Source organism: Melanotaenia boesemani, chromosome 11 (genome assembly GCF_017639745.1).
Source record: "Melanotaenia boesemani isolate fMelBoe1 chromosome 11, fMelBoe1.pri, whole genome shotgun sequence".
Taxonomy (NCBI): domain Eukaryota; kingdom Metazoa; phylum Chordata; class Actinopteri; order Atheriniformes; family Melanotaeniidae; genus Melanotaenia; species Melanotaenia boesemani.
Genome location: NC_055692.1, coordinates 33,059,084 through 33,084,285, shown reverse-complemented (window position 1 = coordinate 33,084,285; position 25,202 = coordinate 33,059,084). Strand labels below are relative to the sequence as shown.

The 25,202-nt window shown below is 40.4% G+C and overlaps 1 pseudogene; it reads left to right on the top strand.

The window, feature by feature from the left end:
* The first annotated feature begins 2,758 nt into the window (after positions 1-2,758).
* LOC121648359 lies at positions 2,759-12,676 on the top strand (annotated as a pseudogene).
* The last annotated feature ends 12,526 nt before the right edge of the window (positions 12,677-25,202 follow it).

Below are 25,202 nucleotides of genomic sequence, written 5' to 3'. Positions count from 1 at the left end.
GGGATGCACCCGGAGAAACCTATGAAGACACAACTGAACAGAAACTGGTCTAATGACCTTAAAAACAGGAAAGGGGCCCACAAACTTGGGCGCCAGTTTGTGTGAACGAACGAGCAGTGGTAGGTCCTTGGAAGCGAGCCACACCTTCTGCCCAGGGGAGTAGACCGGCGCGGGTTGGCGGTGACGTCGGCGGAGGCCTTCATATGAGTCTGCGAGCAGAGAGCAGACGGCAAGCAGCCGCTCAGACCTTTCTGCACCCCCAAGCCATGGCATGTGCCGAAGGAACCGTGACCTCCCCCTCATTAACCGGAAATGAAGGCGGCTAATACCCATGAACAATATGGAAGGGGGAGAGGCCAGTAGCAGCAGAGGGCAGGTAATTATGTGCGTAATTAATCCAGGTCAAATAATCACTCCACGAGGTTTGATTTTGAGCCACCAGACACTGCAGACACGTCTCTAGGTGCTGGTTCATGTGTTCTGTCTGGCCGTTGGACTCAGGGTGATAACCCGACGACAGGCTCACAGAGGCACCAAGGAGACGACAGAATTCCTTCCAAAAAGCAGATATGAACTGAGGACCCCTGTCTGACATAATGTCACTGGGTAGACCATGAATACGGAAAAAGTGATTGATCATGACTTCTGCAGTGTCTTTAGCCAGGGTGCGAACCACAGGGGAGCTGGGGGAGCTATAGCTCCCCTTAATGAAACATGAGCTCCCCTAGAAACAGGATTTATGAAATGTTGGGGGAGCTATATAATACTGACAATAAAATGTATGCTGATTGCTCACAAATTCACTGTAGCCTAAAGTATGACTTTGAATGCTATAATTATTGTGACCACTGAAGCGTGGCGGTGCTCCAAGTTAAACTTCCTGTAGATCTACGTTAAATACAAAATAAAAGAAGTAAATGCTCAGCTAACACACTTGCGGTTTTAGCTAATAACTATAGGCAATGTCCAAAAGAAAGCAAGTTAGCCTAACAATGTTAGGATTTACTAAAAGGCTTAAAGAGCCAGGCCAGCCGGATGTGGCATCTACATCTCATACAGTAGACAAGCCAAAAGGAGTTGGAGATGAGTTTAACAATAATGTTAACTCAACAAAGGAAGAGGCTAGCGAATATGCCGATCACGCTGGACAACTCAGCTCTTCTGTTACACCTGCAGGAGAAGGGGCAGGGATGACGGTCAAGGTTGCTGCCAGCGCCGCTGCTGGCTGGAGCAGCCAGCAATGGAGAGAATGGAAGGATCGTTGCCCGTGGCTGTTTGCTGACAAGGATGGGTTCCTTGGTTGCACTATATGCAGAGATGCAAAAACTCTTCTTCTTTCAGAAAAGGTACTTGGAATGCATCTATCAGAAGAGTGGATTAATGGGAATGTTAGTAGCAATGTGCAGAACAATTTGCGCAAAAAAATATACAAACACCGGGATAGCATAGCACATAAAAGAGCAGTTGAAGTTGCAGCAACTAAACAAAAGGAGATTCTGCCAAGCAAAGTCAATGAGATCAATTCATTATTAATGGCAGAAACAGCAAACGCATTCAGGTGTGCCTATATGGTGGCCAAGGAAAGGCTGGCTTATAAAAAAACTCCCATCTTTGATAAAGCTGCAGGAGCTCAATGGAGCGAAAGTAGGCACTGTACATAAATCAGATCACTCATGTGCTGAAATAATAGCGCATATAGCACAGCAAATGCGGAAGAAGTTTGTTTCAAACATAAAAGCGATAAACTCAAAAATCAGCATTACCATCGATGAGAGCACAGTGCATGGGCGTGCTTATCTCATCATCTATGTGAGATGCGATGTGAGTGGGAAAGGAGATGTGGACAATGTTTTTTTAGACATTGTAGAGCTGACACATGGCACAGATGCTGAATCCATCTACCGCAGCCTGAGACAGAGCATTCGCCAAACTGGATTAGATGAAGATTTTTTGGGGAAACATTTGATCAGCATTGCCACAGACGGGGCTTCAGTTCTCACGGGCAAAAGCACTGGAGTGATTGCAAGGCTTAAACGTGACTTTCCAAATATCCAGTCCATACATTGTCTTGCTCACCGCCTAGAATTGGCAGTCCACGACTGTCTGAAAGACGTTTCTGGATGTAACCATTTAGAGTTTTTCATATCCAAGCTGTATGCATTATACCACCAGTCCACAAAGAATTCAAGATTACCTGAGGAAGCAGCTGCAGCTCTAAATGTGCAGATTTTAAAAATCAGATCTTTACCATCAGATGGGTGGCGAGTAGCTATAACACTGTAAAAGCAGTCTGGAATAACTATCCTGCTTTAGCACGCCAGTTTAAAATGGCAAACGAGGACATAACTCGCAGTGACACTAAGAGGAAGAAATTTCTGGGCCTCCACAAATACCTTACAAACTCAGGTTTTTTAGCGGATCTGGCTTGCATGAAAGATCTGCTCCGTGAGCTGCAGAGCCTGTCACTGAAACTTCAGCAAAGAAATATGGATATTGTGGATGCTAGTCGCCATATTCAACAGTGCATTGATATACTGAAGGCCATGAAAGTGAGTGGAGGTAAATCAGCAGTGAAGGCCGAGCAGCGCATTGCACAAGGGCTGTTTAAGGATGTCGAACTAGTCGGGAGCAGTGGAAAGATCAACCGGGGCCAGTTTTATCAGTCTGTGATAGACAATTTCTCAACGCGAATGCCAGAATCAGATCTCGTCTATTTGTTGAAACCCCTCAACAAGCACTATTGGCCACAGGAGAGAGGGTCCTAGCTGCAGACTGCAGAACGGGGCGGGGCTGGATATTGGGCGGGGTTGGACGTCCAGCTCCGCCCACGCTACGTTTTGATTGGATTATCCATCTCCTTACTCCTGCATGACCATTTTGTAGCAGATCCCGCTAATTCTCGAGGAAGGAGTATGAATCGAAAAGAGGGAAGGTAATAAAATGAATTAAATTAAATGAAAAAGACTTTATTAATCCCATAGGGAAATTCAGTTAACACATACTGTATTAATACAGTAATACAGACTTGTGTACGGTAAAAATGCTTCTTTTGTGATAATTTCTGCTCTGAGATGGTGTGGACAAGTTTTAAGTGCTAACGTTTTGCTGCTAGCATGTTTCATACTGTTAACTTCAAACTGAGTTATGCTGCTATCTGGTTTTAAGTTGTGGATATTAGAGATGCACAGATTGCATGTCGAAAAATTAAGGTTTTAATTCCATTCGGGCGGGTTGCAGTTGAAGCACTCAAATAAACTATTTTAAATGTTATTCCAAACGTAAAGGAAAGAACGAAAGAAAATCACTTTTTTTTATCAGGCAATCAACTGCAAAATTGACTTATTTATTTTGCTGTAGGCTAATATAACAATAAAAACTTATGTTGAAGCTGCATGTTTCAGGAAGGCTCTGCGGCTCGTAGCGCTCTGATCCAGGAGAAGACTAGCCACAGAAAGAAACAAGAGACACTATTAGGAGCAAAAGTGTGCATAATCATGGCATTTACTACAATCTAACGGCACATTCAGCATGCTCAGAATACAACGCAGCTTTTCCTTTTAAAGGGCGATCAGCGTCTGCAGGTGCAGAACACAAGTGTCGGCCGACAGGTGAGATGCGCCGCGTGCTGGCGGTGGATCTGTCTCTCTGTGGAGGTTTGGGGTGATGCTGAGGGTCCCTCTCTGGCTGGTGGACTTGGGCCTCTCCGGAGTCAGACTCTCCCCATTTCCAGATCACTCCTCATCGGTGACAGACCCTCATCGGCCATCACCTCGACCCCCTTTCCCCGCGCGCCAGGCTAGTGCGCGCTTCATGTTTCTCCATGCACTGCTGTGCGCCTGCTCCCTTACAGGGTAAATTCTGCCTGCCATTAACTTGCCACGGGGTAACCCAACTGCCTGCATAAGTTGCTGATTTAATGCACCTGTTAAATACAACGTGAGCTGAATCAGCGGTCATTAACGATGTGCCTGCTGATCTCGATTGTTGGTAAGATCTTTAGATCATTCTTAAATCTTATGAACTTTATTATCACGGGAAAACCCGGCCATTTCCAAATAGCAGAGGCATCTTAAATAGACCTAAAACATATTCTGCGGATGGTCGGCGGGTGCGGTTTTGAAAATTGGTAAAAAATCGTTTGTGCTGGCGGGTAGCAGGCAGGGGGAGATTTTAAGAAGCGGTTGCGAGTGAAAAAATAAGTCATCTGCGCATCTCTATATCAACCAGTTAAGATTAGTCTATGCAAGTTGTTTTAAAAAGGCGTATTGTGTGTTTTTATTTTCTCCACAGACACCATACCATTATTAAGACCGGAGAGGAACTTTTGCCTCTCAAGTCTTCAGATGCACCATTCTTTTTATGTCCTTTCTGCTGTTACAAGACAACAGAAAGTCATTCTGTGACTAACCACATGAAAAATCATGCTACAGTGAAACATGAAGGTAATCTGTTAAGAGCACAAAATCACATTTAAAATATTTTTAGATAACTTTACAATTTTTTTGGTCATATTTGGGAATTCTTCATAGCTTGAAACAATTGTTATTGTAAATTATCTTAACAAATGTTATATGCCATAACTTTTCTCACAGTAAAGGTATGCATTTCTATAAATATTTTGGCAAATTATTCTTTGGCATACAGTATTTCTTCTACTTTCTTACAGAGTTTACCATTATTAAATGTGGCTTGAAATGTCGTTCAGTCACACACTTCCACTGTTGCTATTGTCAAGCTACTTTGATCAGACGAGAGCAATTACTGAAACATCTTTCCCATCACAATGCACTGGAAAGTTCAACGGGAGTTCTCCAAGAAGGTTTTGCAGTGACTAAACCATTGGCTCAAACCCTTGAAAAATGCGACAAAGAACCACAGCAGGAACTTAAATGTTCTCTGCAACATGCAGAACAACCGCAGTTAAATGAAGAAAGCCATCTTACAGAGATTTCTGTCCAACAAACACCCTCTCTGCTTGAAAGGAATTCTGCAGACATTGCTGATTGTCAAGCAAAGAAAAGAGTCACAGTTAATTGTGACCAATGTCATTTGCAATTAATGAAAAAAAATCTAAGAAAACACATCCAAAGAAAACACACGGACTGTTCAAGTATAATTTCTGGAGACCATTATCTTCGATCACAATGTGTAGATTCTAAGAGAGGAATCTTTGCTGTGGAGAAATATTTCAGTGGCCAGACAACACCAGTCCATGTTATGAAAAACACTTGGTCACAAACACAGAGGTCGGTTTGTGAAGTCGATCAGTGCACTTTAAATGCAGACTTTGCATTCCGAAGTGGTATCTTACCATTTGAATGCCACCATATTTTGTCTTTGTCCTTTTGCCGTCCTGTCACTGAGCCAGAGGTTATTTTGACTGAAGAGGAGCTGGATGTAATGGTGGAAAATCACTGGTTTGGAGAAAAACGCAGAAATGAACTTTTGAAAAAACAGAAAGAAGCAACAGTGGAAAATGCGCCCCTGTCGGTTCTTCTTCTTAACATCGGAGGACCACAGACAAAGCTCCATGTCTCTGTTTATGATCCATCAGTGTCATATTACAGCAGACTTGGGAGAGTTGTTGTCGGATATGACACGAAGAAAAACACATGGCATTGCCCTTGTACAGTATCCAAAAGACCATGCATTCACAAGGCAGTTGCCAAATGGCATCTCTTTCAGAAAAGGAAGGATCTGTTTAGCAAAGTTAAAACTACTGAAGACTGTCATTCATCTGATGAGGGCCAAGTGCAAGATGCAGATAATCTGAATGATCCTGTCAATGACAAGGTTATCGAAAGGGTCTTGAAATATATCATGTCCAAGAAAAAAATACCGCCTGAGCTCCCCAAGACTTTGGTTGCAAACTCTAAAAACCCAAAGGATTCACCTGGGTTTCCTAAACATCTACTTTCTTCTGAAGAAACTTGCAAGGAATGTGATGACCACAGTGTACTCAGTGTCCCCCAGCTGATCACCAATAAAGCGAAGATTTTGACATACTGTGGAATAGTTCAAGGTCAGGAATCTTGCATGCAAGCTACCATTTTCATTTCAATATTTTGTTTTAATGATATCTGTTATACTGTTCACATAATGCATTTGCTCATATTGTTTTCCAATTGCATTTAGGCATATCAACATACAAAAAGACATGTCCAAGTTGCTCTATGGTGTACTACTATCAGGAGTGGGAAGATGGAATCCATAATTTTGATAATCATATCCTCCTGTCTCTACATTTGTGCCTGACATTGAGGAATGCAATACAGGTATACTTTAATTAGCATAAAAGCAACATACAGTACATAATAAAATAAGGACAATGTATTTGGATATTTTCAGATTCAACTGTATAATTTTTTTTAACTCATATTCTCTTTTCTCTTTTTACAGAACCATACAGCTGTTAGCCGTGTAATTGGGATTATTGAGGCAACTGAGGGAGAGTCTTTCCCCAACAAGGAGAGGGTGTTGCACGCATATCTGTCTTTTGAGACCCTCAGTGATCACAACTATCTTTATGCCTGCATATCTTGCGGGTACCACCCTGCAACAGTAATCATGGATCTTCACAAGAAAGGTGTTTTTAGCATGCCAGGTAAAAAAAAACTCTGATGTTAGTTTTGAGGAGGAGCAAAATGTAAGACATTCTATTATAAAGGAAAATGCTTGTCCTTATATATGTATATGTGTATATGGAGGCGCACATAACTGGTCATCAAGAGCTACCACCCAGCAACTTTTACATGTATTCCTTCTCCAGCTCACCTGAATCAAATGGCTGAAATTGCTCATGTGCAGCATGCAGCTCTGCAGGCAGCTAACCAGCATTTTTTTAAATAATTATTATTTTATTTATTTGAATCAGGTATGTTGGGGAAGGAATGCATCTTAAAGCTGCAGGGTTATAGCTCTGGAGGACCAGTTCTGTGCACCTTTTTGAGTGTATGTATGTATGTATATATATATATCTATATGTATATATATTGTATATAACATATGTATGTATATATATTATATCTAACATATATGTATATATATATATATATATATATATATATATATATATATATATGTGTGTGTGTGTGTGTCTCTTTGTTGTTAGTGAGTGAAATCCCAAATCCACCCCAGGAGCATGATGGCAAGGTCAACATAAGAGATTTCTGGGACGCAGTGACCATGGAAATCCTCAGTCGTGGATTCTATCCATGTAAGTACATGTAACATTGTCATCAAGATACATTGTGGGATTGCCTATAAACCCCATTATAGATATGTGTACTGCATGCCTTGTTTCATGTTTCTGTTCTCCAAAATACCTGACCCAGAGAACTGTACACAATAGCTAGTTGTAAAGGTCTTCAGAAGCTTTTTTATTAGCCAGAAATCAAAAACTGTGTTAATATGTCTGCGCAGCTAAAATATCGTTGCAGTGATGGAAACACAAATCCAGACATTTAATTCATTCATTAATATCCATAGCATGGTTAAACTGGAGCCGACCCTAGTGATCAGCAGGTTAGAGGCAGGGTACATCCTGAACAGGCCAGGTTGTGATATCTTTCAATTACTGTACATTTCTTTATGTTTCTCATGTATTCCAGGTGCAAGTAAGAACCCTTTTATTGTCCGTCCAACTTACCATAACTGGGCACCGTGGATTGGACCACAAACCAGGCGATCGATGTTGTGTTCAACACAGAGCATGAAAAGCTCCATGTGCCAGACAATTTCACAGACACAGACATGTTTGTGACCGAGGAGCGACTGGCTGATGAGGTTTTAAATTTAAAGGTAAATTCAAAAGTCAAGCAAATGTGAGTTTCAAAGGAACAAAAAAGAAAAGCATTCCCAATCAAATGTGAATCACTCACCTGTGGTTTTCCTGCTGTGGTATTGTAGGTGGCAGACATAAGGGCTCTCTGCAAGCAATGTGGACACCAAGGGTTCTAAAATGGACCTTGTGCTTCGTCTTCGTGAGAAAATGGCCAGCAAGACCACATACAACAAAGTCTTTGAGAAAGTGTGGGGTGCATCTGGTGTGTAGTCCATCAGCATATAAAAATGTTTGAATTTACTGTAGAATTTGATTATTTATTTTAAATGAGTGACATACTATGTGGAACACAAATCACAAGATTCCTGCAATCACTTTCAATTAAGAATTTCCTCTTTCTTTTTAGGTGGTTGGGCTGCAGTAATGTGTCTATGTGGAGTTGTGTATTCAATCAAGTTTAATCTCAGAGCTGAGAGCCCCAGAGACTTCACTGACTTGCTGTTATCTTGGAAGCACATCCCAAATGTTACAGTTTATGACTACGCTTCAGGACTGGCAAGACATGCCAACTGCCGACACCCTGAAGATCACCCATTTCAACCACACGAAGGGAGGTTACTTCATCCGTCACCAGAAAACATCAAACTGGCAAGAGAAAAGAGACTCAGGGTTAATTTACCATGGCTTAAACACAGGAAAGAACAGGAGGATGAGAACTGCCATCCAGTGACAGGATCATCAGATCATTTTGCTTTGCTTGATGTTTTTCATCAAGGCAACAGTAAAGACAGCAGAGATCTCTTACGGAGAATTGAACTTGTTCCCGAGTTAGCTGGTCATCTTAACAGTCAGTGTGCAGAGCAATTATTCTCAAGGATGCGCAAGAACAACTATTTCCTTAATATGCTCACACCATCTGCGCACATCTTCCTACAGAGGAATATTATACACCACTACAATATCAACCAAAACAACAAAGCAAAAGAGCAGTTGAGGAAAGCCCTTGGAAGGAAAGCTGAGTTTAGCTTTGATGATCTTGGAAGGATCTCTATGGGTAATCATGAAAAGTCTCAAACATGTCTAATATTTTAGATATATCTCTATATATATTTATTTTTTTATTTATATTTATATCTATTAATATTTTTATATATGTAATATAAAATATTTATGTGTATATATGTAATATCAGACATGTTTTTTGTTGTAAATTAGGACATCAAAGTGGAGACATGGAAACCCCTCCTCTTCTCATTGAGATGATCAAGCCCCACCAGTCTTGTTGGGGACAGGAACTGACTGCAAAACAGGAAAAGATGGTGAACAGATGTTGCCAAAACAAACCAGATTTTAAAAATGCTTTTCTAAGTATGCTTTTTTTTAGGTCTCACATGCCCTTGACAGCAGGGGACAGCCTAATGAATACCTTGCCAAAGTGAACAACCAGGTCCTTACACGATCAGACTTTTGGACTTTGGGACGGCAGCAGGATGTTGAGGGAATGGTAATCATGGAAATATACACCTACATAATATCGTCTTTGTTTAAAACAATTTTTAATGCATGCTGTCATTTTCTGCTTTTACAGATCCTAAACAGCTGCTTTAAGGTCATAGAGAAGTTGGCCAATGAACAGGTAACAAAGTTACTTATTTTCTGTTCTTAATTTAAATGTATAAACTACTGTCAGTGATCTGAAATGTCTGTTTTACAGACCATCAAAGTCTTTTCAGCAAACACCTATGTTGTTCACACCTGGTTTCCACCAACATCCCAGAATGCAGCAAAGCATCTCCCGGTACATGTTTGGTCTCATACTTTCCTGGAGTTGCATACAATGGAATCGTCTACTGTGATTAATTGGTTTCAACTTTTCTTCCAAGGAAAAAGCGGATAATTTCCAGTGAATTTTGATTCCTGTGTGGTGTCCAGGACATTGGACATTATGTGTCAGTAACTTAATTTACCTTCGATGAACATGACTCGAAGCATTTATTAGTCTATGTATGTTTTTTATAGAATTTCTTTCAAGGTTTATAACTGTTTTCAAATCTCTTTGGTAACATTTTTGCAGATAATGAAACCACAAGAAAAGATCATATATTTTTTAGATTCCAAAAATGGCTCTGGCTTTCGACATGAAGGCCAAATGGAAACACTGAGGTTTTTATAGCCATATTTGTGTTCAGTCAAGGCTTTGTTCATGAATTTCCACCCTTTTGTCTTTTGCTCAGTGTTTTAAAGATTTAAATTTAAGTCCATAGAAATTGGGATTTTGATATCCCACATGGGGATATTATTCATTAAGCAACTGAACTGAGCCAAAGACATTACAAGTTAAATGGTCTGTGACTTCTTATTTCTAAACTTTTCTTTGTCCGCTGTCAAAATCAAGTTCTCGGACTGTCTGTTCAGCCCCGTTCAAAAGTTTGTGGATCGCCCTGTTCTTCTGAGTTCAGTTAAAAGTTGGTGGATCCACAAGTTCTTAATCTTTAACCAATTTGAGCTTACACTTTTAATTTTCTTGGATATCCTTATTTACAAAACTTATGTGTCATCTTTCATTCAGACATGTTTCTCAGCTGATATCAGCCGGACCCTGGAGGCAGTTCAGTGCCAGTGACATTCATGTTAGTAATTATGTGCTATCAAGAATAGCATAGTTACACTAAAATTAAAACAAATACTGTATACATATCCTTCTACCAAATGTAACAGACAATAAGAAAAAAATGTCCATAAGGCGATAGAGCAGACGTTGAAATTGACATTTTTTGTTTCCTTGTTAATAGGGCTTACCAAAACAAGGGGTGTCCAACAACTGCGGAGTGTTTGTGATTATGGTCATTTGAGAGTCTTGAATCTTTTGTTAGTTTTATTAATTAGATTTCTACAAGCATAAAATTGTTTTTCTCTTCTCGACAGTATGCACTGTACTTTGTCATGGGGTCCACTTTCGATTTCAGTGAGGTAGGGTGTGTTGATATACCTTCATTCAATAAAATTTGTTCATCCTTTTGCATTAAAATTTTTTCCCAATTTTTGTCAGTATAGCTGTGAAATTGTTTGCCATTAAGAAATTATTGCAAAAGTTTTTAATGGCCACAACCCAAATACTCTTAAATATGCCACCATTTAAAGGTGAAATAAAAGGGCCTTTCAAACAGCATTGTTACAACAAAGAGATAACCTATAAAACACATATATTCGCTATCCATTCTTAGTCTATAATTTAAATTTCATTACAGTGGTCATATCTGTAGACAAGAGATGTGTAAAAATAAGTGATTCAAGTCAGGTTGATTATATTTTCTTTTCACTTTTTTTGTTTAATGTCTTCGTCTTCCACAGTTAGACATGGGGCGTATAAGGAAATGGTGGTGCATGCTTCTTCTTCAACACTTTCCTTTGCCGTAAGTATTAATAGGACAAATTTTGGACAGATACCATTCTAAATCTTAATCCAACTACCTGTTTCTCCATACAAAAAATATTGTGAAGTTTCATTCAAAGTTTGAAAGGTAACTTGTTTTTTATGTAGCTTGGAAGGAACGAGATCAAGAAAAAGACACAGGGAAAAAGATGGAACTGATGGGGTAAGAAGTTAATGTATGTGTTTGATCCTCTTTTTGTTTAACACAAACATATATTTCAGAATACTTTGTAAAACCATAAACCTGTTTTATTGCAGTTTCCTTTTCAACCCATCTAAATACAATAACCAAATTCATTTCCTTTTTCATGCAATTAATTTCACAGGGTGATCCACCAAAAAAGAACAGAACTGTGGAGGAAGTCTGGGTATGATTCAGTACTACAAACTATTAAAGATCTTAGACGACTTGCTTCACAACCATAATTTTTTATTAAATCTTGATCTGTCTGAAGTACAATTGGTTAACAATTGCCTTGCCATCTTTTAAAAATCCATTGTCTGCATCATAGGCAACAGGACAAAAAATTCTGTCCCAATTGTTGCCTTTTGTACTATACGGTAAAACTTGTCTAAAGCTGCTGTTTTGTGATCATTGATAACTGAATAATTTCATTGAAGCAGACAATATTTTTCCAATATGTAAGTCTAAATCTTAATTATGTAACATCAGGATGAGTTTTTTTTACATTAAGTACACTTTAAAGTCCACTTAATTAAAATGTATTCGAAAATGCAATGCTTATAACAACTTGATATTCCTTAAGTGACTGGAGACTGGAGATGCAGTTTAAAATGTATCATCATCAATACCTTGCCTCTCAAGCTAGGATAAAACCCCACAGAAGACAGACTTGCATTAAAAAAATAATTTTACTGTTGTAATTAAAATCCGTCCCTGCCCTGTTTTATATAGAACGAAGATCCCCAAAGTAAAGAAAAAACAGCAATGGAAAGGATTTCCACAAACCTGGAAGAGAATGAGTTGGTATAGCATATTCTGTTAAATTTTTTATTTCCTCTTATTAAATTTATTTCAGCAGGTCAAGTTCATGTTATTGTTATGTGAAATTTTTTTTATTTTTGTTGGAGAAGCATCCATTTCTTAAGGATGCCAAACTGGCTTCTGAGTGGTGCCTCAGGAATGGTCTTCAAGGAAAGGTCTCCCTCCCCGAAATTCTCTCCATGGATCCACCAGAGAGAGCAGATGTTATCCAACAAACAAGAGAAACTGACTGGACCATCGAAAACAGCTGGGAAGATGTTTATGAGCCATTCATGTTTACATTCAAATGTCAAGCAGACTATGAAAACTTCATGATCGAGTGTGTTGAGAAACAAAACCTAAAAATCTGTGCACGTTTTCACTAACTACAAATAAAATGGTACTGACGGGAAATAAAAATGTTTGCAAAGGCTCTGTTTTGTTTTTAGATTCACATGGATAAACTCAGTGTTTGTGTGTGTGTATATATACATATATATATATATATATATATATATATATATACACATACATAATGTATAAGTATGTGTGTGTATTTGGTTCAACAATACTTTGATGAGATTGCTACAATCAGGTGTTTTCTGTAACTCCATCAAACTTCTGCACCTGTTTATTTATTCTGGCCCACTGCTCATAAGCAAAGTGCTCTCAATAGTCAAGGTTATTTTTTAAATAATTTTACACACACAAAAAAAATTTGTATTTCAGTAAATCATAATTTTACAAATTTATATTTATTACTTTTTTATGGCTCATATTTGTTGAAATACTATAAAGAATAGCCTTTTCTTTCATGTAAGAAAGATTAAATCATTTTACAGACAGCTGTAAATAAATTAATGAAGTTCCGTTGTAGTTCTTCCATTTGTCCACAAGTGGGGTTCTGAATGCAACCATCCATTAATGTCTAGCCACGCCCCTCAGTCTAGCCACGCTCCCTGGACGTCCAACCCCGCCCAATATCCAGCCCCGCCCCATTCTGCAGTCTGCAGCTGGGGGTTATTGCCACAGGACCGTAACACACTCATCCTGTATGGAGAAAATGAGGTACGAGCCCTTGCTAAAACACTCGGAGAATCTGCTACAGAAGCAGTTGAGGAGTTCCGCAACTGGAAATTACAAGATGCGGCACCAGGCAAAACACTTGAGAAACTCCGTACAGCAAGCAGAACATATCTACCTACCTCATCTGAGTGTGAGAGAGGTTTTTCAGCGGTTAATGACACCGACAGCAAGACCCGCAATAGGTTGCGTGAAACCAGCCTCTCATCTTTGCTTTTTGTCGATCTCAATGGACCTCCGTTAGAAAAATTCGACCCAGCACCCTTTATCACCTCCTGGATTAAATCCGGACATCGTTGCTCTACATCATGGGCTGGTGGACAAACAACAAAAACAGCTGATTCCCGGCCTCTGTGGTCGCTTTTCTGCTAAGGTAAGACCTGCTTTAAGTATTTACAATATTGGAAACTATCATTGCTCACTATATTGTGTATGGCAAGCATCGCTGTGTACGTGTGTGATATGTGGGGAATATTAACTATGTAAGTTGATCTTTGCAAAAAGAGTGGTAAAACCTGTTATGTATTATTGTTGCATAAGAGTTGTTAACCATTATGTATTGGTACGCCTACGTTCTGTGGGGCAAGCTGTAATATCAGCTGGCATCATGGTCTTGGCGAAAAAAAGATAGGAAATGCAAAAAAGCGGCTCCCCCTAAGCCCACGGTATGGTTCGCACTTTAGCCAAGGGTAGTTTTGACAGCGGAATGAAATTTGTCATCTTAGAAAAATGGTCCACTACTGTCAGAATGACCAAGGTCGATGTGGTACTGGTAATGGTCGGAGAAGCCCCATCTGGGCTTGCCTCAATGTTTTCCCCCTGGCACAGACCGAGCATGCTGAGACGTATTCCACTACATCTTTGGCAACGGACGGCCACCAAAAACGCTGGGCAATGACAAATTTTGTACGCCTGACTCCAGGATGACATGTAAGGTATGAGCCCAGTGGATCACAACGATCGCAACGTCTCTGGTACAAATAATTGGTTCTATTCTACAGTCATTTAGCAGACACTTTTATCCAAAGCGACTTACATTTGAGAGTAAGAACAACACAAGCAAGAATTCAAACAAGATGGGACATCATAATTAAGTGGTAGTCAGACTGCTGTGAATCCAGTTGGACCAAGGTGCTGTCATGTAGTGCTAGAGGCAGTGCTATTTTTTTTTTTTTTTTTTGTCATTTTGTTTAAATACAAGATCACAAATTCATCAAACAATATCAACTTGGGCATAAGTGCATGATTTCATCACACAATATCATCGTGAGCATAAGTGCACACAGCTTATTCAGTACTTGGTTGAACAAAAGAGCTGGACAAATCTTTCTAACTGCTGAACTTTTTTACATGACATGGGGGTTGGCCATTCTTTGACCGCGCTAACTTTTTCGGGGTCCATCATAATGTGATTTTCCGAGATGATATATCCCAGAAAAGAAACCAAGGAGGTGTGGAACTCGCATTTTTCTGCCTTCACGTACAAGCCGTGCTCTAACAGGCGCGTCAGGACTTGGCGGACATGATGCTGGTGGGTGACAAGATCAGGAGAGAAAATGAGGATATCGTCAAGATTAACAAAGACAAATTCATTCAGATATTCACGTAGTACTTTGTTTATGAATGACTGAAACACCGCAGGAGCATTAGTCAACCCAAAAGGCATGACTAAATACTAATAATGTCCCTTCGGGGTGTTGAACCCTGTTTTCCACTCATCCCCCTCCCGAATCCACACCAGATGGTGTGCGTTCCACAGATCCAATTTTGTGAAGATTCTTGCCTTTTGGAGCAACTCGAAAGCGGAAGATAAGAGTGGCAATGGATAACTATTTTTTACAATGATATCATTAAGCGCACTATAATCTATACACGGCCAGAGCGAGCCGTCCTTCTTACCTACAAAGAAGAACCTCGCCCCGGCTAGTGACGAGGATGGCCAACTTATTACGGACTTCAGCGAAGTTTGTATGTATTCTTCGATGGCCCTCCTCTCCGGTCCCGAGATGGAGTATAGGTGGGATTTAGGAATTAGGGCTCCGGGCAGTAAGTCTGTGGAGCAGTCCCATTCCCGGTGAGAGGGTAGAGAGGACGCTTTGACTTTATTGAAAACCTCTTTCAAATCATGATAGCAAAGAGGTATTTTAGATAAGTCTGGATAGTCACTGCTAATCTCTGAACGTTCACTGGAAGCCGGAGTGCGGAGGAGGAGAGAGAAGTAACAAGACATGAGACAAGACAGGAAGTACCCCATTGTTTCACCTTACCCATACCCCAGTCTATGTAAGGATTATGTTTAACCAACCAAGGTCTTCCGAGAATGATGGGATGATGGGAACATTCGAAAATGTGGAAACAAAGAACCTCACAATGTTCAGAGTCTACTGTCATTCTTAACGGCACCGTCTGGTGTGTGACAATGCTTAACAATTTCCCATCCAAAGAACTAGCTCTTACTGGCTGAGGAAGTGGTTCAATGGTAATACCCATAGAAAAGGACCTAGGCTTTGTCCATCAAGTTCTCATCAGCTCCTGAGTCTATAAAAACTTTGAGAGGAGTGTTATTACTGTTTATGTCAACTGTCACAGAAATAAGATTTCTTGAAGAGGATCTGACCTTGCAGTTACCTACCAGCGCCCTCTTCATCCCTGATGAGCTTGTCCTTTTAACTGGCAGGTGTTGATATGATGTCCAACCTGCCAACAATAAAAGCAGGCTCCCTCCTTGAAACGTCGAATTCGTTCCTCCGACGACAGCTTAGTTTGTCCCAGCTGCATGACTTCCACCAGGGAAATACTAGGCGTTGGAGTACTTGATTGTGCAGAAGAGGAAGGTACCAACTGATGTAAATCGCGATGAACCCCTGGCCCCCGCTGATCCTGTTTCCCTCCCTCGCGTTACCTCTCTCGCTCTCTCCCCTGTAAACGAGTGTCGATGCGGGTAACCAAATCCACCAGGTCCTCAAAATCCGTGGGCATATCATGGGGAGCCAGGTAATCCTTGATTTCTCCCGTGAGACCGTGCACAAAAGCATCTGCTATGGCCGACTCGTTCCAGCCGCTATCCGCTGCCAGTGTGTGAAACTCAATGGCGTAATTAATCACCCTCCAGTCCCGCTGTTTTAGATTGAATAAGGCTCTAGATGCATCGCGGGCAGGAGACGTATGATCAAACATCCTCCTGAGAGCCTGAGAAAAATCTGCTGCATTTTGACAAACAGCTGCGTCCTGAGGCCACTCCGCAGTTGCCCAGGCAGCCGCACGACCAGACATGTAGGAAATCATAAAGGCGATCTTGGCTGGGTCTGACACAAAGGATTCAGGGTCATGTTTAAAATGTAAGTCACACTAAACCAAAAAGGTGCGACAATCACCTGAGTCTCCAGAAAACGTATCCACTGCGGCCAGGCGAGGAGATCGGTGGATGGCAATAAATGGTGCAGTAGGTGCCGCTGCTTGAACCGGCTGAGGTGCGGCTGGCATAAGCTGATCCATACGCGTGACCATCTGCTGCATTTGTAGTGCAAGGTGATTTACTTGAGTTGTGACGGATGAAGCATAGTCCTTTTGTCTGTCCGACAGGTCCTTGACTAGTTGGTTGAAGGAGACTAGTTCCCTCTTGTGCAGGTGTACCTTGGCTTCTTGGGAGGACAAGGCTGATTAAAAAAAAATGTTTCTTATTGTCTTTTGGGACCAGTTTCCATCCAAAATTCACAATTTTCTGCCCATATGCATGGGTTTTGACAGAAAAAGAGAAACGTTGTTATTCTTCTTCTTTCTTAGCCTCTGCATGTGATTTCCAGTGAACAGAAAAAAAAAAAACCAAAAAACAAAAAAACACAATAATAGGATAATACGATAACACACACACACACATATATGTGTGTGTGTGTAAAACTATGAATAGTTTTCTTGCATGGGCGTAATTTATTTACATTGGCTAATTTATTTATCTTTGCCTCTAGTCAGTCAGAAATCTGTTTCTTTGCAGCTCAAAGCAAGATAAAAATACATTAGAAGTGGGCCATAAGAATGGGTTAAAGAGTCTGTTTAAATAGCCTAGTATGTGTGTGTGTGCATATATGTGACTGCTCTCACTGCGGCAGGTGTCTGTCTGACAGCCGTGTGATGAATTGAGCCCTGCATTGAGCCTGTCTAAGCCCAGTGACTGGGCTCCCACTCTATCCCAATAAGCTGCCCTGGGTCTGCTGGGCTGATTTTTGAGTCCCTACCTCAACCCTACACCTTTGACTGCACCAGTCACTAGAATACCAATGACTCAATGTCCCTCACTTCTCACCGCTCTCTGCCATCTATGCATATTTGATGCTCAGCCCCTGATCTGAATTGTGTTTTTTTTTTTTTTTTTTTTTTTAATATTGTCTACTGTAACCTGTATAGAATACAGCTTTCTTTTTCCAGTATGTGATTTTGAAAACTGAAATAAAATCTTATTCATGCAGCCTCCTTTTAGCAGGAAAATTAATTGTGCCAGTTGAACAGAAGAGCACCAGGTGACATAAGTCACATTTCTTGCAAAAAAAGTTTTTTTTTTTTTGTTTTTGTTTTTGTTTTGCACATTTTCGAGTGGTGCATCAGAAAAGGCGGGTGGTTTTGGAAGAAAATAGAAAGAAAAAAATCTGCTAATGAATGGCATAATCTGCAGTCCCATTTTAAATAATGATGCAGGTCAAGGCACTGGAAAAGGCCTAATGCAATTACACAGTTCTGGTGTAGTAAACTTGTTACTGGTCACAGAAACAATCAGCTATTTCTCTGTGCAGGGAGGTGACCACTGGAGGATCGCTTTCATGTGGAGGCGCAGATTCCATTTCTTTCTGTCCAAGCTGCTGTGGAGGACCTGGAAGAGGAAGATGGAGCTCAGCTGTCCTTTATTACACTGCGACTAAAGGAGTTCCAGCAGGATGCAAATAAGTGAATCTGGTTAAGATCCTTCCTGAACACTTCTGGGCAAGTCCAACTAAGAGGAGACCCAGGGAAAGATTCAGGATGTGCTGGGCTACATCGCCCGACTGGCCTGAGAACACCTGGACGAGATGGCAAATGTGGCCAAGGAGAGGGAAGTCTGTGCTTCCCTACTTTTCAGCTGCCCCTGCGACCCAACCCTGGATTATTTTTTTTAAATAATTTGTATTGACATTTTTTCATGAACTTGCTAAACTACCAGGTAACACAACCAAGGTTAATGCATTTGCTCACAAAGTCTGCACAGTCATGTGGCTTCATCACAACCCTTTTTTAGGCTGGGAGCCATTAACCTTTGTTGTGAATCATGTCACATCAAAGTGCAGAGAAATGTGATCTCATTCGCTGGTGAAATGCCTCTGAGTCAGCAATAGAGGAAGTACTTCACAACCCTAACCAACGTCACTCAGCTTACTGCACAACACTGGCTTGGTTTAACTGCGTTGAAAAACTGGAAATATAAAGATAATTACAACAATGATGGCAAATAAATACATGAGAAAAATGAAAGTTGCCCAAGTTCAGTCATCAAGATCTACTATCCTGGAATTTTTAGATGCAACGCTTCTCCAATACGCCTGAATGAAATGGCTCAATTCCCTCATTCACATGTCATTCAGCTCTGCAGATTCCTGGTAACGAGCCGTTCATTTGATTCAGGTGTTTTGGGGTTGGGTTGCATCTAAAAGTTGCAGGATAGTTGATCTTGAGGACTGGACTTTGGCACCTCTGCTGTAAAGCAAGCCAATGTTGACACTGACTAAGAGTGAGAGTGAAGCAGAAAGGTGAAAGCCTCTCGAAAATTTGATGGATCTTAAACTTGTGATGTTGTGTTGGGTTGTGTGACCAGTGTAGCAAAAATATGGCAGAAGGCAGAGGTCTTTTAAAGTGGCATATATTTATTTCACATGAGTGCATGTTGCAACAAGGTACATATAGAAAAATTGCAGAGACTAAACTTACCTGTTAACTAGTGATGGTCAGTCCAGGATTCACCCTTCATCTTCAAACATAGAAAAACACTTGACATCTTTAACATCATGGGCAAACGGCTTCATTGAGCTTCTGCTTTCTGGACACTATATGGGAGAAAGGTTTGTGTATATTTTAATAAGTTCCTCGATAAACAGTATTTTGATACAGATAGATATTTTGCCCGAAAGAACGAGATCGCGAATACAAGCGGCCGAATTGAGTTTCCTCCGCAGGGTGGCTCTCCCTTAGAGATAGGGTGAAAAGCTCTGTGATCCGGGAGGGGCTCAGAGTAAAGCCGCTGCTCCTTCACATTGAGAGGAGCCAGATGAGGTGGCTTGGGCATCTGGTAGGGATTCTTCCTGGACGCCTCCCTGGTGAGGTGTTCTGGGCACGTCCCACCGGAAAGAGGCCCCGGGGCAGACCCAGGACACGCTGGACGAACTACATCTCTCGGCTGGTCTGGGAATGCCTCGGGATCCCCCCAGATGAGCTGGTGAATGTGGCCGGGGAGAGGGAAGTCTGGGTTTCCCTGCTTAGGCAGCTGCCCCCACGACCCGACTACTGATAAGCGGAAGAAAATGAATGGATGGATGGATGGATATATATTTATATAGACACACAAATATATAGTATTCATTTCGACACATTTTAAACTCAGTGTCATTATTTCCAGTATTGACACGGTCACTGGTTTGCTGGGCATAATTGTCATCATGCCTGGGACACAGGAGCAGTCCTGCGTCTGTCTTTCTTAGCTGATGGACTCTCATCTTTTGATGTCTATCTGTTTATTTGGCACTCAAATGGGAAAAGAAAATGTTACAATCTCCAACACTGTCAACAACGCATCAAGACATTGTTACATAAATTATTGTATCTGGATGTGCAGATCTGTATTTATTACAATTCTTTTTTGTTTGTTTTAACAATATCAAAAAACCTACAAGAAATTATAAGAACACGTGACACTATTGGAGTATAACGAAAACTTTATAATACAATTTATTTAAAAGCTACTTGTGGTGTAATTGACTTTAATTTGCCTACATCAGAGGTGAATCTAATCCTCTCGCCCTCCTCCATCTGTTCTTCCAACATAACCTCCGAGACACACACTCCACTAAAATCACATGAGAATAAGCAGCAGACTGGAAAACTGGTTGGGACAAATCACAGATTTTTTTGTTAGTTTTTTTTTTTTTTTTATCATTATTATTATTATTATTTTATTTTGTCTTGTATTTTCTTCTCCTTTCGCCCGTGTGGCCTTACACCTGTGCGACCTTGTGTGCTTCACTCATTGCAAAAACCGTCTGGATGATATGTTATTATGTGTTAAGACAACTCGTTTGCAGAGCAAATGCAAATAATTGGAATTTTGTTACCCACTCAAAAATTAAAAGTACATTTTTACATATTTGAAATATATAATGTAGATCATAACAAGCATTCTACCTCATTTGATGCTATGAAATGACCCCAAAACACTGTTTACTATAAAATTCACTCTCCAAATTTCCTCACAACCAAACATTTCTGAAGGATAATGATGTTGCACATAATAGCCTGTATAGAACCAAACATCCGAAGGTGTCAAACATGGCAAGCTCTCATTACTTAGAATGCAATGAAATTGTATGAACCGATGAAAAATTGATGATGATAATCGGTAATAATTAGTCACTGAGACCGCGTTCCGAATCCCTTCAAGAAGAGTAACACAAGCTCCGAAACCTTGGTATCATTTGCCCATTACCACTGTTTACAAACTGTTAAATTCAAACATTATTTCTACAAAGCGTACTTTGAGGCTCGTATTGTATGAAGCCTCGCTGCCTGGCTGTACAGCATGACTGGTTTGAAAAGTGGATCAGATCTTGCCTCGAGTCTCATCTCTGCCATCCAAAAGTGTTTTTTAAAAAAGAAAATAAGAGAAATAAGGCAAATTTCTGTGTTTTATGACCCCCTGCCTGTCAGGTGGTCAATGGATTTTTGTGAATTTAAATGGTGATTTTCAGAAAAGATGCGTGAGGTTCTCGTCCTGATGTTTTTCTGCTGGGAGAGAACATTAACTACTCGGCACACATTTCCACTAATAGAAAGTAAAGAGAAAACAGACTGCTCATTATGCATCCTCAACTGAATTTAAAAAAGCAATTAATTCTATAATACAGAGCCACTGTGCTTGAACTCATTTTATAAATGGAATTATTCTGGAGGCTCCTGCATTATTTATTTATATTGACTTTTGTGAGAAAAAACAACAATTGAAAAAAATGAGCGTTACATTCAACATGATCCTTTGCTGTTGAGCCATGTTGTCTGATAATACACTGAGGCAGGTTAATCCTGTACCTACATGACCTTTGCATCCTAACATATAAAACAAAAGCAAATCCATCTTCCTTTTAAGATAACCAGTTTAAAGAAGTTGTCATAGCTTAATTTCATTCCATTAAAAATGCCTTTAAAATTCACAACAGTCTCAGGTACTTTACAGACAATCAATTCAAGCCAATTCATTGGGATCCAATTAAAACAAATCTACATTAGTCCAGTTTATAATAATTGTACATGCAAGTCAGTTCATAAAAAATATCTAAGATAGCAAAGCTGACCAACTGCAGCAACCCCAGATCAAAGATAACCTCCACACGCTTGTACAGTAGCAAATAGACATGATAGCGGCATCACTTCATCTGCCTTTCTTCTCACCCTGATGTGCCCATCACTCTAGAATGGGGCAAATCTGGACTCAGACCACATGACCCTCTTCCACTGCTATAGTGTCCAATCTTTATATTCCCTCGCAAGCTGAAACCTTTTTTCAGAATTAGCCTCACTGATTAGTGGTTTTCATATGGCTACACAGCTTTTCAGGCCCAATCCCTTTAGTTCTCTTCATATTGTTCATGTGAAAAGTTCTTACTTTCACTTTTAAACATAGACCTGAGTTCTACTGTTGTTTTTCTATTATTCGATTTCACCAAACATTTAAGTGATCGGCCATGGTCTTTTTTTTCTGACCAATTCCTTGCCCAAAAACGATAGTTCCCCAGTCTCCTCTAGTTTTTAATAATGTCTTTGGACAGTTCCTAACCCAATTTTAGTTTTGGTAATTTCTGCAACGCTTCTTAAACAGACTACTGTTCAAAAGTTTGGGGTCACTTTGCCATGGGATTCAAAAGGGAAGTGACCTCAAACTTTTGAACGGTAGTGTATATATATATATACTTAATGATTTCCTAAGCCACCAAGGTGGAAGCAGCACCAAAAGATGGCAGTGAAACCATTAGCTTGTTCCCGTCAGGGCTCCCCGTTCCTCTGAATCCTTTTGATCCCAAGCCCATGCAGCTCACTTGAACTCATCTTTAACCTGCAGAGAAAGATCAATGCTTCAACACCTATTCATGCTCCTACTCAGGTTACGTCATCACCCCCTGACCCACTCGCCCAGCAAAAGGACCAGCTCCCTAGTATGAGAAAAACAGGTGAGTATACACTCTAGGAAAAGTCCATAAAAATAGGGCCAAGTGTACCATAAAAATATGAACGAGTTTTCCTTATCACAACAGTTTTACCTGTTCATTTAAATTTGTGCATTGCAACAACATCTCAAATTTATTATGTGGAGTCCTGCGTTCTGGAGTTATCCAAGATTAGTTTACTACTTTTAAAGTTAAAGAGTTAGGTTTGACATACAAGTTTCCTAATGACATATGCTTTTCTCTAGTCACAAATCCACACTAGCAAGTGTTAAAAGACTGCAAAAGGCTCGTGGGAAATCCTTGTGCAACAGGAATTTAACCTTTTATGATTGTTAGCCTATAAATTTGAGTTATGTACTTCCTCTGTTATGTTTACATTTAGACAATGCTGTTGGGATGCTCAGTTCTCTTTGAATGATAAAGCTGGCACTATGATCGTTGTTGACAGTACAGGGAAAGATAACCACTAACACTCATCTGTATTGGAACGGGGGTAGAAGTGATCCTGGGTGTGAACTTAATAACTGATCTGAGATTAATCACTTATCACCAATAGTAGTAAGTTATGTAATTTGGTTAAACTATTCTCTTTTTTATAAGTGTGGTATCATTGTGTGAATGCAAAAGGGCATATATAACATGAAAGTACAGAATTTTCTGTTTTTCAAATTAACAAAAGTGTCCATAGAGTTAACGGTAAAATGTAATAATAAAAGATCAAGACTGACTGTGGCCGTGTTAACTATGAGGTGAGGCTGGAGGCCAAAATAAGTAGCAGTGTTGATTAACCAGACAGGTGGAGACAGGTACAAACACACCAAAACTGCATCTATAATGAAAGTACACTGTGTGCAGAATTATTAGGCAAATGAGTATTTTGACCACATCATCCTCTTTATGCATGTTGTTCTACTTCAACCGGTACAGGCTTGAAAGCCTACTACCATTTAAGCATATCAGGTGATGTGCATCTCTGTAATGAGAAGGGGTGTGGTCTAATGACATCAACACCCTATATCAGGTGTGCATAATTATTAGGCAACTTCCATTCCTTTGGCAAAATGGGTCAGAAGAGAGATTTGACGGACTCTGAAAAGTCAAAAAATAGTGAGATGTCTTGCAGAGGGATGCAGCACTCTTAAAATTGCCAAGCTTTTGAGGTGTGATCATCGAACAATCAAGCGTTTCATTCAAAATAGTCAACAGGGTCGCAAGAAGGGTGTTGAAAAAACAAGACGCAAAATAACTGCCCATGAACTGAGGAAAATCAAGCATGAAGCTGCCAAGATGCCATTGGCCACCAGTTTTGCCATATTTCAGAGCTGCAACATCACTGGAGTGCCAAGAAGCACAAGGTGTGCAATACTCAGGGACATGGCCAAGGTAAGGAAGGCTGAGAAACGACCACCACTGAACAAGACACACAAGATAAAACGTCAAGACTGGGCCAAGAAATATCATAAGACTGATTTTTCTAAGGTTTTATGGACTGATGAAATGAGAGTGAGTCTTGATGGGCCGGATGGATGGGCCCGTGGCTGGATCAGTACAGGGCAGAGAGCTCCACTCCGACTCAGACGCCAGCAAGGTGGAGGTGGGATACTGGTATGGGCTGGTATCATCAAAGATGAGCTTATGGGACCTTTTCGGGTTGAGGATGGAGTCAAGCTCAACTCCCAGTTCTACTGCCAGTTTCTGGAAGACACCTTCTTCAAGCAGTGGTACAGGAAGAAGTCAGCATCGTTCAAGAGAAACATGATTTTCATGCAGGACAATGCTCCATCACACGCATCCAAGTACTCCACTGCGTGGCTGGCCAGAAAAGGTCTAAAAGAAGAAAAAATAATGATATGGCCTCCTTGTTCACCTGATCTTAACCCCATAGAGAACCTGTGGTCCCTCATCAAATGTGAGATCTACAGGGAGGGAAAACAGTACACCTCTCTGAACAGTGTCTGGGAGGCTGTGGTTGCTGCTGCACGCAATGTTGATCGTGAACAGATCAAGACACTGACAGAATCTATGGATGGCAGGCTTTTGAGTGTCCTCGCAAAGAAAGGTGGTTATATTGGTCACTGATTTATTTTCGTTTTGTTTTTGAATGCCAGAAATATATATTTGTAAATTTTGAGTTGTTATATTGGTTTCCCTGGTGAAAATAAATAAGTGAAATGGGTATATATTTGGTTTTTGTTAGGTTGCCTAATAATTATGCACAGTAATAGTCACCTGCACACACAGAAATATCCTCCTAAGATACTAAAACTAAAAAAGCCCCACTCCAACTTCCAAATATATAGCTTTGATATTTATGAGTCTTTTGTGTTCATTGGGAACATAGTTGTTGTTCAATAATAAAATTAATCCTCAAAAATACAACTTGCCTAATAATTCTGCACACCCTGTAGAGGGAAAGAAGATACTCGTGTAGTTGGGAAAGGGAGTCAAGGAATATTCTTGGATAATACT